The 14,380-nt window shown below is 35.7% G+C and overlaps 1 pseudogene; it reads right to left on the bottom strand.

The window, feature by feature from the left end:
- The window catches only part of LOC120131080, a 31,679-nt pseudogene that overhangs the window by 13,502 nt on the left and 3,797 nt on the right, over positions 1 to 14,380 (bottom strand).

The raw sequence follows: 14,380 nt of genomic DNA, 5'->3' as shown, positions 1-14,380 counted from the left end.
ATTCTGGGAAAATCCAGATTCAAATCATCAATTTCTAACATAGTTCGTTCATTATAGATCTTAAAAAAATACTCTTTAACTATGGCCTTAATTGCAGTTGGATCTTCAATTGTTTCCCCTTTGAAATTTAGAGCAAGTAGAGCATTCCTTTTGTTCCTAATCGTAGCACAAGTATGGAAGTATTTAGTATTACGATCTCCATCTTCAATCCAATTAGTTCTCGAGTACTGAAACCAGATCTGCTCCTGAATCTTGTGAAGCTTCCACACAATTCTGCTCTAAAATTTATCAACTCTGTTAATACCTCACTGTCGACAACACCTTGCTTCTGTTGAATATCATCCTCTATCAACGAAATTTTCATCTCTAACTCAGAAATCAAAGCTCCTAGATACTTATATCTGTTTCCAGACCACTTCTTAATTGCATGTTTGGTGTTCCTCATCAGACTAAAAACACCTGCCTTCTTCTGACTATCCTTACCACTCTGAATAGAAGAAGAAACAACCAGATCCTCAAAACCCTCCCCATCCATCAAATAATTGAATAATCTAAACGGTTTTCTACCCCAGTCCACTCCTTTATTCTCCAGAACTATAGCATTATGATCTGAAAAAGATCTTGGTAGAAGAGACTGCAAAATGCCCGGAAACAACTCTAGAAAATGACAATCAACCAAAAAACGGTCCAATCTTACAAAAGTGGGATTCTCTTGGTTATTACACCAAGTGAACCTACCCCATTCATAGGGAGATCAATCAATCTCGTATGAAGAATGAACTCATTAAAGATCTCCATTAAACTCCTACTTTGACCCCTTCCCATTTCCTCATCTTCTTGTAAATAGACATTGAAATCCCCTCCCACACAAACGAGATAATTATGTCCACTAAGAAAACTGCTTAATTCTTCAAAAAAACCAGATTTCTTCTCCTCCACTGCTGGACCGTAAACATTGATGAAACCATACCTGCAATTATTATTCTGAAATTTACCGAAAGTAGCTTTAAATCTCCAGCTAATAAACTGACTCTCCAGCTCAAAAACATTGTCATCCCAACAACACAACAGGCCCCCCGCTGATCCAACTGAAGGAGATTCCAAAACTCCTTTTAGCTTATTAATTCCACTTCTCCTAAAAAAAGACCTTCTAAATTTCTCAGTCTTAGTTTCTTGTAGCCAAAGAAAAGTAGGATTAAAGTTTGTGACTAAATTCTGAACATCCCTCTTTTTTTCGTTTTTCCCCAAGCTCCTAACATTCCATGAACATATTACTAACTTTGTCATCTTCATAAAAGGAATAGGTACAGACACAACCCTCAATCAACCAAACCTTTATTAACCCCATTCACGCCTTTCTCTAAAGCTATGATTTTTTGCAAAAAGGTTTCTTTCCCTTCCTTAAAAGACACCCAAAAGCTTGCTAACCTCCCAAGTTTCTACCGCTTCTTTCAATAGAATCGAAAAAGCTGAGGTGGATGATGTATTAATGCTCACCTGGTCAAGGGCTTCTCAATACAAGATCCTTTTAGTTCTTCTCTTCCTTCTGATCAACAAACCAGATTTGGACCTTAAGCATTCACCTTCTAAAAAATAACCTTCAATCTCCCTCTCTATGCTCCCACCCCCAGATCCATTATCAAGACGAGGAAAAAGACTCCCATCAGCAATGTGCTCTGCTGATAAACAAAGCTGATTTTTAGTACCAGAATCAACATCTAGCTCCCTCTGCTTAACTATGATACCCTCTGTTTCAGACGAGATGTTCAACAAATCCCCATATCAGTATCTTCTTTCCCTCGACCTGCTGTATACCCTTTTGCAACTGCTCAAACTTTTAGTTTCCAACACATTACTCTCTATTGTGAACTTTCTTCTAGAGCGATGTAACTGCCTCCCCCTTGAGTTGAATCCTAAATTAGTTGAAACCAATTCCACCGGTCTTAAGTTTTCTTCTACGGGCTCTATTTCTGCACTAAATGGCTTCTCTACAATTGGGCTCGTCTCCAATACATTAGACACTCCCCTATTTTTTCCTGATAAATGAAGGTTTTCAACCAATTCCCCAAACTTATTAATTGTAAATGTTGGCCCAGAAATGAAACCCGAAAAATATTTTGACCCAGAGTCTTCCGAATGGGCCTGAGATCCATCAGTCGAATAATGTTGACTTCTAATCCCCAAACCTGCATACTCACCAACTTTAAAATTCCCAACAGTCTGACTTTCTGGCAGACCACATTTAATATATTTCCTATCTAAGGAAAGTCTTGCTAGCTGTCTGTCCTCACTAGCTCCTCCAGAAACACGAAACACTCCCTGGTCAATCCAATTGTCCACTGACAGACGATTTTTCCCTGCTGCGCAAGTCTCACCTTCCCCATGATCTGAAAACAATCTGTCTTCATCCTTCTCAGACATACTCTCTTCAAAAAATATCTCGCCGGAATCCTCCACCGGAAAATTACCAAAAAACGAACTAGAATACTCACTAGTTGATCCAATCTTGATACTTACTTTGAACGATCTTCCATACGATCCAAGAGTAATCACCTATGGAACATCAAAGGGACTTTCCACCTTCAATAAAATTCTTGCCATTGTGAGGTCTTCTCTTTTCCTTGTACTATCATGAATATCTACCACACTCCCCCATCTACCAGCTAACTTCTCGAAGAAGGGTTCATTCCAGCATAACAAATGAACCCTTTTTAATTCTGCCATGCAAAAGGCCATTGGTACCCCGGTTTCATTCAGTAAAGGTTCCACTCGCTCAAACCACTGCTTTAAAACCTCTTCCTTGTTGCTCCATAACTCCAGTATCTCCTCATGAGATTTAAGAACTATCACACAAGAATTCCAAACATAGCCCCATCTAGCAATATGAACATCATAGCATTCTTTTAATAAAGCATTCTGTTGAAACATTTTGATATTTCGATATAACAAATTAAGTTAAATGGATTTTAAGATTTTCCAAATGATTTTCTAAGTATATTCGATATAACTATTCGAATATCAAAACATTACTCCAAAAATTTCAAAAATCATTTTTAATCCTTACTTAAGTGTAAAATTAAGTTTTAATCATAAATCAATTTCAAAATAATTTTACAAAGTATTTCGAACCAATTCAAAGCCAAAAATTCCAGATTGCTCAGAGGGAACTGATTCCCCCCCATAGGAGGAACGGATTCCCCCCTGAATGGTTTGGCTCCGAGATTTCCAGAATGCTCGGAGGGAACCGATTCCCCCATAGGAGGAACCGATTCCCCCTAAACAGTTTTTGTTCCGAGAATTCCAGTATGCTCGGAGGGAACCGATCCCCCCCCAAGGGGGTACCGATTCCCCCCTTGTACAACGGTCGAAATATTTGAATTTTACACTTAGGAACCGATTCCCTTCAAGGGGGAACCGATTCCCCCCACGCTCCAAGCTGTTTTATTAAATGTTTTCACACTAAAACGGCTATAATATCTTCTCTAATCATCCCCAACGTTCAGAAGTGATTCAAGGTGTATTTAAGAAAGCTTAGAAGCCATTGATCAACAACAAGAAATATCAAGCAACTAGAATCAAGAGAGAATCAAAGAGAAAGCATCAAACCTCAAGTTTGAGCATTTCAAGCCTATTTTCATTCAATATTCATTTTGCTTTCAAGAACACTTTTTGTGCTCAATTGTATTCATCTTTGAGTGTTCTTTTCTTTGTTCTAGAATTGTGCAAACATCTTACCTTGTGAGGTTTTCTTGTAAGTTTGCAAATTTGTAATCTTCTCTTTGAGAAAAGAGTGTTCTCAAGAGTTGGGGTATACTCTTGAGGGAATTGTAAGGTTATCTCTTTGGCCTCAAAAGAAAGAACAAATTAGTGAATTTGTTGGAAAATCCTTAGTGTGGATAGCTAAGGTAGTGGACGTAGACTTTGTTTGAGAAAGTCGAACCACTGTAAATCGCTGTGCAATTACTTTCAATTTTCTGCAAAAGCTTCCACAAAATTTTTATTGCCAATTCACCCCCTTCTTGGCCAATTTCGTCATTCGATTAACTCAATAATTGGTATCAGAGCCTAACTCATTTGAAGGTTTAATCGCCTCTTGAGTCGATCCGGGAAGAGTTACATCGATTACCAAGTCATCAATCGCCTCCACTTCAAATTACAACTCCGGTCTCGATTCGATGCCCGTCAACAAGCCTCCTTTCTTCAATGGAGCTAACTACGCCTATTGGAAGAATAGAATGATGTACTTCATTCAAGCAAGTGACATGGGAGCATGGAATGCCGTAGAAGAAGGATACATTAAGCCTATCACTCATCCAAGGTTGTGGAGTGAAGGAGATACAAAAATGTTCCAGCTCAACTCCAAAGCCATCCATATTATCTTTTGTGCTCTTGGACCAGATGAATATGGAAGAGTTTCATCGTGTACAACCGCCAAAGAAATATGGGACAAGCTTCAAGTCACACATGAAGGTACCGATGAGGTAAAGAAATCAAAAATTAGTATTATAACGCATAGCTATGAAAATTTCAGGATGAAACCAAATGAAGACATCAAAGCTATGACGGATAGATTTTCAACGATTGTCAATGGTCTCAAATCATATGGAGAGATCATCTCAAATGAAAAGCTTGTGAGGAAGTTAGTCTACTCCCTCCCAAAATCATGGCAATCAAAGAAGACGGCAATCATCGAGTCTAAGGACCTATCGTCCTTAACTCTTGAAGAACTTATCGGTTCACTCCTCACTCATGAGATGATGCTTGAAGATGAGGTGGATCTTGATAAAGTTGAAGAGACACCAAAGGAGAAGGAGAAGAATAAAAACATTGGAGTTGCTCTCAAATCCACAAAAGATGAGAGTGATTCTAATAATGATGATGATGACGAGGAAATGGCATTGTTTGCCAAACGGTTCAGAAAAATGATGAGACCTTACCAAGGAAGAAAATTCAAACGAAACGAAGGCCTCAAAAATGAACCAAAAGAGAATGACCCAATCATTTGCTATGAATGCAAAAAGCCGGGGCATGTCAAATATGATTGCCCACAATTGAAGAAAAAGGGTCGATCAAAGAATAAGCACAAGGCTCATGTGGCTACATGGAGCGATGAAGAAATTTCCGATGAAGAGGAACAAGAAGTAGCAAACTTGTGCTTGATGGCATTCGGGGAAGATTCTAAGGTAACCTCTAACTCATCCGATTTTGATGATTTATCTTATGATGAGTTATTTGAGGAGTACAATGGGTTGGCTTCGGATTATGAGAAATTGTTTTTAAAATATAAAAATGATGTTTCAAAATTGAAAAATGAAAACAAACTCATATCCAAAACCAACAACGATCTTGAAAGTAAAATCAAAGATTTGCAAATCAAACTAGAAGAGTTTGAAAAGAAAAATTTAGATTTACAAAATTTACTTTCAAAGATCAATGATGATCATCAAAAGAAAATTGATGATCTTAAAACTTCTTTTGATAAAGTTGGAACAAAACATTTTGAAAGAGGTGGAAATTCAAAATCCAACTTTGTTAGAAAAAGTTTTAGAAACTACAATCATAGAGGTCCCCAAAGAACCTCTAATGGAAAAATCATTAGAAGTATGTGGGTTCCTAAAGAACTCATTACTACTAAAGATAAAAATATCATACACAAATGGATACCTAATGGGACTAGGATTTTGGAAACTAATGAATATGGACCCAAAAGAATTTGGGTACCAAAAATCAAAAATTAATCTATGTTTGTAGGGAAAGGAGCATTGCTACAAGGCACAAGAAACAAATTCAAACTCATGGTACCTTGATAGTGGATGCTCAAGACATATGACCGGAGACAAAAGCCGGTTCATTGAGCTTAACGCCAAAAATGGAGGAGAAGTGACTTTTGGAGACAATTCAAAAGGTCACATTGAAGGTATTGGTACAATAGGTAATACCTCTTCCATACAAACTAAGAATGTTTTATATGTGAATGGATTAAAGCATAATCTTTTGAGTATTAGTCAATTATGCGATAAAGGATTCAATGTCTTATTTGAAATTAATGGTTGTAAAGTTATTGACATTGCATCTAATCAGATTATGCTTATTGGTTATAGAATAGGAAACATTTACATGGTGCATTTAGATTCTATTGATATGACTAATTTATGCCTAGTTGCTAAGGATGAGCATGATAGTTGGTTATGGCATAGGAGACTAGGTCATGCTAGTATGAGTGTTTTGCAACGGTTAATTCAAGGAGACTTAGTAAGAGGGTTGCCTAAGCTTAAATTTGATAATGAAAATCTGTGATGCTTGTGCTAAGGAAAACAAAAACGAGTTTCTTTTAAATCTATTAATGATGTATCAACTAGTAGAGTATTACAATTGATCCATTTAGATCTTTTGGGCCAACTAGAACTACTAGCTTGGGAGGAAAACAATATGCTTTTGTCTTGGTAGATGACTATTCTAGATACACTTGGGTTCTATTCTTAAGTACTAAAGATGAAGCATTAGAAAATTTCATCACATTTTCAAAAATAATCCAAAATGAAAAAGGTTACTCTATCACTAGTGTTAGAAGTGATCATGGAACTGAATTTGAAAATCTTGGATTCATTGAGTTTTGTAATTCTAATGGTATTAGCCATAATTTTTCAGCACCTAGAACCCCTCAACAAAATGGAGTTGTTGAGAGGAAAAATCGAACTTTAGAAGAAATGGCTAGAACCATGCTTTGTGAAAATAATTTGCCAAAATATTTTTGGGCGGAAGCCACAAATACCGCTTGTTATGTTGTAAATCGAGTAATGATTAGGCCAATTTTAAAGAAAACTCCATATGAAATTCTCAAAAATAAAAAGCCTAACATTAGTTATTTTCATCCTTTTGGATGTAAATGTTTTGTTTTAAACAACGGTAAAGAAAATCTTGGCAAATTTGATGCTAAAAGTGATGAAGGAATTTTTCTGGGTTATTCCTTAAATTCTAAAGCTTATCGTGTATTTAATAAAAGAACTTTAGTTGTAGAAGAGTCTATACATGTTGTTTTCGATGATAATCCCCTTCCAAGGAAGGATTCTGTTAATGATGATGTAGGTATTGTACAAGCAAATGACGTTAGACATGACGTTGGAGAATCATCATCAAAGGAAGAAACAAAAGATGAAGAAACTCATGATCCCCTCGAGAATCCAACCATTGAAGAAAGGGAAGTATCTTTTCCAAGAGAGTACAACTATAGAAACTCATGATCCCCTCGAGAATCCAACCATTGAAGAAAGGGAAGTATCTTTTCCAAGAGAGTACAACTATGTCAAGGATGGTGAAATTATAGGTGATCCATCAAAAGGGGTAACTACTCGATCTTCTCTTAGAAATATCTGTAATTATGTTGCATTTATTTCATGCATAGAGCCTAAGAACATCAAAGAAGCATTAAAAGATGAACATTGGATTATGGCTATGCAAGAAGAATTAAATCAATTTGAGAGAAGTAAAGTATGGACATTAGTTGAAAGGCCTAGTAATAAATCTACTGTAGGTACTAGATGGGTTTTTAGAAATAAACTTGATGAAAGTGGTAATATAGTGAGGAACAAGGCTAGACTTGTTGCTCAAGGCTATACTTAAGAAGAAGGCATAGACTATGATGAAACATACGCTCCCGGAGTTAGGATGGAAGCAATTAGAATGTTATTGGCATTTGCATGTTTCAATGAATTTAAATTATATCAAATGGATGTTAAAAGTGCATTTTTAAATGGTTTTATAAAAGAAGAAGTGTACGTGGAACAACCTCCAGGTTTTGAAGATTCAAATTTTCCAGATCATGTTTTAAAATTGACAAAAGCTCTTTATGGTTTAAAACAAGCTCCTAGATCTTGGTATGAAAGATTGTCAAATTTTTTAATTGAAAAAGATTTTTTAAAAGGAAAGGTTGACACTACATTGTTTTTAAAGAGAAAAGGTAAAGATTTATTAGTAGTTCAAATTTATGTTGATGATATAATATTTGGTTCTACTAATGATGTTCTTTGCCAAGAATTTTCTAAGCTAATGCAAAGTGAATTTGAGATGAGCATGATGGGGGAGCTCTCATTTTTCTTGGGACTCCAAATCAAGCAAAGAAAAGATGGCATCTTCATTAATCAAGCTAAGTGCGTCAAAGATATGCTCAAGAAGTTTGGACTGGAAAATGGGAAACCTCATAACACTCCAATGAGCTCTTCAACAAAGCTTGACTTAGATGAAGGAGGTAAATGTGTAGATGTTAAATTATATAGGTCAATGATTGGCTCTTTGCTTTATCTAACTGCAAGTAGACCGGACATTATGTTTAGTGTTTGCTTATGTGCTAGATTTCAATCATGTCCTAAGGAATCACATTTACTAGCTGTTAAGAGAATCTTTAGATACCTTAAGGACACTCCTAGTTTAGGACTTTGGTATCCTAGAGACTCTAGCTTTAGCTTGCATGCCTTTTCTGATGCGGATTATGGAGGATGCAAATTAGATAGGAAAAGCACCTCCGGTACTTTTCAATTCCTTGGAAATATGTTGATTTCTTGGTTTTCAAAGAAACAAAATTGTGTTGCATTATCTACCACTGAAGCGGAATACATTTCAGCCGGTAGTTGCTGTGCACAAGTTTTATGGATGAAACAACAACTTTTTGATTATGGAATTGAAGTAGGTACCATTCCTATCAAGTGTGACAATACTAGTGCTATTTGTCTCACTAAAAATCCCATCCAACACTCTAGAACTAAGCACATTGAAATAAGACATCACTTCATTAGAGACCATGTCACTAAGGAAGATGTAGTTCTAGAATTTGTTGATACTTTGCACCAATTAGCGGATATCTTTACAAAACCCTTAGACAAGGAAAGATTTTGGACACTTAGGAGAGAATTAGGTTTGACCAACCTATCTTCACTTAGTGTTTAAAATAATTTTAGCACTTTTAATAAATCTTGAAAAATGCTTATAATAATAATTTTTGATTGCATTCTTGCTATTAGTTATGGGGAGTTTGTGATTCTTAGTGAAAATTAATTTTATGCTCAAAAATCGATTAAAGATTAATTTAATTGTTTGAACATAATTAATTTTTGATATATGAGTTGCCAATACCACTAGAAAAGATTAATTTAGCATTTTGTGCTTAAAAAATCGGATTTTAGCATTTTGGTGCAGAGGGAATCGATCCCCCCCTGAGGGAACCGATTCCCCCTTTGAAGGGGAACCGATTCCCCCCCACAGGGGAATCGATACCCTCCTGGGGTTCTGTTAAAATCGGGCAGAACACCCCAAAATTCCCAAAACCCTTATATTTTCTTCAAACCATTTCTCACCCTCCTCAAACACTCAAATCTCCTTTCTTGCCTCAAATCATCGATATTAATCGGAATTCGCTTCAAATATTATCTTCTAAACCTGTTGGAATCATTAAAATCGTGCAAACAACATCTAAATCCCCTCAATCTTCATCTTTCAAGGTAAATTTTTCTAAACTCTCTATTTCATTGTTTTTGAACATAGGATTAGTTTCAATTAGTTCTAGGTTGAAATAGTGATCGGGTATTGCTTATTTAGGGATTAGAAACTAGATGTTACAACTAATTTCATCAAAAACACAAGAATTTTTCAAAATTTTTTAAATTTTCGAAATAAAAAAAATGTTATTTTTCAAATTATTGTGTTTTGATTAAATTATGTTGTTGTTATGAAAAACTATACATATATTGTTTCTCAAAACCATATTTTTCAAAAGTTTTTCAAAAACTTTGCCCATTAGGATTGATTTAGAGAATCTTGAAATATTGAGGACTCATTTGAGTTTTGGGATTAATTGAATTGCATACTTTTGTTTTTAAAATTGCAGGTTATTAATTCTATTCCGATTTCCTAAACCATGTCCAATCCTAAACGTCCTAGGTCTTCATCTAGTCGTTCTAGTCGTCAAAATCCACCTTCAAATCCTCCTCATATCCCTCAAAATCCTATTCCAAATCTTGATCCTAACTTGACTATCCAAAATTCTTGTTTCAATCAACCGGGTCCTAAAGATTATCGTTATTGGTTTTACCAATATTTTGACTCGTATAAGATTAGGGAAGAACGTATCCCATCTCTTCAAACTATGGTTGACATTAACTTTAAATATCTCCCTATCTTGCACGAATGGAAATTTGATAAACTTTTCGAACTTGAACCCATTGTCTATCATCAACTTGTTCGTATCTTCTACTATAATGCCGTTTGTATCAAAAATCGTGACAAAACCAAAACCATAGGAGTACGTTCCTACCTCCTAGGTCAATATTTCCATCTTGATCCGGATTACATAGCCAATGCCTTAGGCTTGGATAATGAAGGTTTATCAAACGAAAAACAAGTTTTAGGCTCACGATATAAAAGGAATGATAGTGCAAGTGTTTTAGATCTCCATGAGCGTTTTCTTCATCTTATGATCACTTGGTGGTTTCGACCATCCGGGGGTTGTTATTCTACTCTTAGAGCTTTAGACCTTTGGTGGTTGCATTGTTTTGAAAACAATAAAAATAAACCTTTCCGAGATATCTTTGCTGAGATCGTTGAAACCGTTAACTTAGTGCCAAATAAGAAACTCTGTTCTTCACTAGTTTACGGTTGTATCCTTAGTAATCTCTTTTCTAAAGCCGAACTCCGAGTTGGTCTAGATGCCTCATTTCCTCTTAAGAAACAAATCAATCTTCTTTCTTTAACAAGAGCGGGATGGGTCAAAAATAAGGAAATCGGTGCATGGGTTCGATCTTCTACTCCGGGAGCTAGTTCTTCACAAGCTCCACCCGAAGCTGACGAAGATCCCGAGTTTGAACAATTAATGAGGGATATCGATGAAGCTGAAGAAGAACCTGAACAACCCGAGGAGCAAGCACAACAAACGCATCAAATGCCTCCATATTTTCAATCCTTTATGGAGACATTCGATTTTCGATATGCTACCATGGACTCGCGCTTTACCTCTATAGAGTCTCATTTATCCACAATGGGAGCTCAACAATTAGAGATTCTTCGGGAGATGCGTGCAAACAATGAATCAACCAACGCTCGTATCAATGAACTCACACACGAGATGGCCGCTATGCGAGCCCGTTTTCCTCCTACCGATCCGGATGTTTGATTATGTGTTTAGTTTTAAAACTTTGAACAAAAAGAATATTGTTTCAACATTTTGAATATTTTGAATTGTTTGATTTTGTGGATTATTGGATTTTGGATTTATGAATGGTGTGAACTTATATGTGTAGTGTGTTTTATTCGTTATTGCATCATCATTAGCAATATGACCAATTTTGCCATATCACATTATTTATGAATATTGATTTATGAAACTAATGGCTAACCTCTCTTTTAATTGTGATCTTAGCAGCTTAAGCTTATAATTAATAAATCAATTGGCTAAATGATTTCAAAACCTTGTTTTACAATGTCTTTTTGATTTAACAAAAAGGGGGAGAAGAATAAGTGTTAAATGTTTTACATGATAAATTGAAGAAGTGTTAAAGTAAGGGGGAGTAATTTCAAAACTTGATTTCAAAAATCTTAAAATTACTAAAATGTTTTGTTATATCAAAAAGGGGGAGATTGTTGAAACATTTTGATATTTCGATATAACAAATTAAGTTAAATGGATTTTAAGATTTTCCAAATAATTTTCTAAGTATATTCGATATAACTATTCGAATATCAAAACATTACTCCAAATATTTCAAAAATCATTTTTAATCCTTACTTAAGTGTAAAATTAAGTTTTAATCATAAAACAATTTCAAAATAATTTTACAAAGTATTTCGAACCAATTCAAAGCCAAAAATTCCAGATTGTTCAGAGGGAACCGATCCCCCCCATAGGAGGAACCGATTCCCCCTGAATGGTTTGGCTCCGAGATTTCCAGAATGCTCGGAGGGAACCGATTCCCCCATAGGAGGAACTGATTCCCCCTAAACAGTTTTTGTTCCGAGAATTCCAGTATGCTCGGAGGGAACCGATCCCCCCCCCAAGGGGGTACCGATTCCCCCCTTGTACAACGGTCGAAATATTTGAATTTTACACTTAGGAACCGATTCCCTTCAAGGGGGAACCGATTCCCCCCACGCTCCAAGCTGTTTTATTAAATGTTTTCACACTAAAACGGCTATAATATCTTCTCTAATCATCCCCAACGTTCAGAAGTGATTCAAGGTGTATTTAAGAAAGCTTAGAAGCCATTGATCAACAACAAGAAATATCAAGCAACTAGAATCAAGAGAGAATCAAAGAGAAAGCATCAAACCTCAAGTTTGATCATTTCAAGCCTATTTTCATTCAATATTCATTTTGCTTTCAAGAACACTTTTTGTGCTCAATTGTATTCATCTTTGAGTGTTCTTTTCTTTGTTCTAGAATTGTGCAAACATCTTACCTTGTGAGGTTTTCTTGTAAGTTTGCAAATTTGTAATCTTCTCTTTGAGAAAAGAGTGTTCTCAAGAGTTGGGGTATACTCTTGAGGGAATTGTAAGGTTATCTCTTTGGCCTCAAAAGAAAGAACAAATTAGTGAATTTGTTGGAAAATCCTTAGTGTGGATAGCTAAGGTAGTGGACGTAGACTTTGTTTGAGAAAGTCGAACCACTGTAAATCGCTGTGCAATTACTTTCAATTTTCTGCAAAAGCTTCCACAAAATTTTTATTGCCAATTCACCCCCCTCTTGGCCAATTTCGTCATTCGATTAACTCAACACATTCTGAATGAACTCAACTTGAAAAGAGTATTTGATAATCCCTGTTAACAACCTCTTCACCCAGTTGGCACTTTCTGATGGAATATGCATCTCAAATATATTTTTCTTGACATTCCTCCTCTGGATATCCTCAGACAATAGATCATTGTTCCCCCTTCTATTTCCATTAGACAACAGAGCATCCCTATAAGTTATGTTATCCCTTCTGCTTCTATTAATGTTTTCTCTTTCTCTTGATTTTGAAGATTCTGCAATAATCTGACCAGCAGCCTTGTTTGAAGAAGAAAGCACCACCCTTGACCTTGAACGTTCATCCTTAAATCCGACAGGACTAACTGAGATCTTCCTTCCATCAATCACAACCCCGTTAAACTCATCAACAGCCCTCTTCAGATCTTCCTCCCTCTTAAAATGAACAAAAACAAAAGTGAAAAATATGTATTTTAGATTTCTAATTTGGCTGGGAATAAAAACTCTCATAACAGGACCATGGAATAAGAATAATTCCCTAAGCGTACGACGGGAAACCCTTCTACTAAGATTGTCGATAAACGCCGACCAACACTCATCAGGAACTGACTTTCCTTTCAAATTCTCTCTCTCTACATTTTTCTCTCTCTCACTCATCTTTGTGCTAGCAGTAACGGAAGTTCTATTCTTCCAAAGGGATATAGAACAGCTTCATCTTCAGGAATATGAACCACATGATACATCCCTTTTCCCATTAGAAAGCAAACTCCTAAAAGTATTCCCAGGGATACTCAAATAAGGGTATGGAGCAATATTTACAAGCAACAATCCAATTCATTCAATAAATCAAAAGTAAAATAACAACGAAAAAACAGGCTAATCGCCAATTAATAATGTGGAAATTTTATCATCACCAAAAATAAAGCCTTAAAAGTTTGAATGGCATAATATCCCAGAACAGAAAGAAAATTTCTCATTACATGGTAAATTTCATTAACAAATGTGCAATAATATCACTTTGCAAGTAGTGTCACCATATGACAAACCAGCAGTCAATCACAGAGTTCACTTGACACAGTGATTTAACCACGTTCATATGGCTTGGCCAGGTACATTCACGTTGTTGTTTTTTCTACCTAAAACTAACAAAATAAATAAATAAAATCTTCACTTCCTATTTCCAAACTTAGATTAATTACTTTTACGTATCACATTTGATTGAATCCAAGTCTTTCAACACTTTCAGTTTATTAAAATATTTAAAAGAATTATGGCTATAAGATGACAAAAATCAAATGAAAATTAAAATGCTCAAAAAGTATATTTAACATTCTTTTTTTAGTTTACATACACCGAAAAGTTAAACAAGATCAATCACCCGCATGTTGAACTGAGATTCAACCCCACACAAAATGAATAGGAACTAAGATAGACCCAAGTATAAAAGGGGCAACCCAACCCACCCAACCAACCCAAAATGCATAAAGTACCAACACAACTCGCACCCTCAATTATAAATATTACATGTTCACAACCAATATCACCATATGCAGAACACACATCTTCTCTGACATTTACCCTTCTTTCTAATTTTAATGAAAGAAATAGCTGTACTGAGAAGGAAAGAATAGTACAAGATGGAAGTAAAAGAAA

The sequence above is a fragment of the Hibiscus syriacus genome, unplaced genomic scaffold, assembly GCF_006381635.1.
Source record: "Hibiscus syriacus cultivar Baekdansim isolate YM2019G1 unplaced genomic scaffold, ASM638163v2 tig00110548_pilon, whole genome shotgun sequence".
In the NCBI taxonomy this organism is placed as follows: domain Eukaryota; kingdom Viridiplantae; phylum Streptophyta; class Magnoliopsida; order Malvales; family Malvaceae; genus Hibiscus; species Hibiscus syriacus.
The sequence above is the reverse complement of the archived record's forward strand: the minus strand, read 5'-3'. Positions and strand labels throughout refer to the sequence as shown.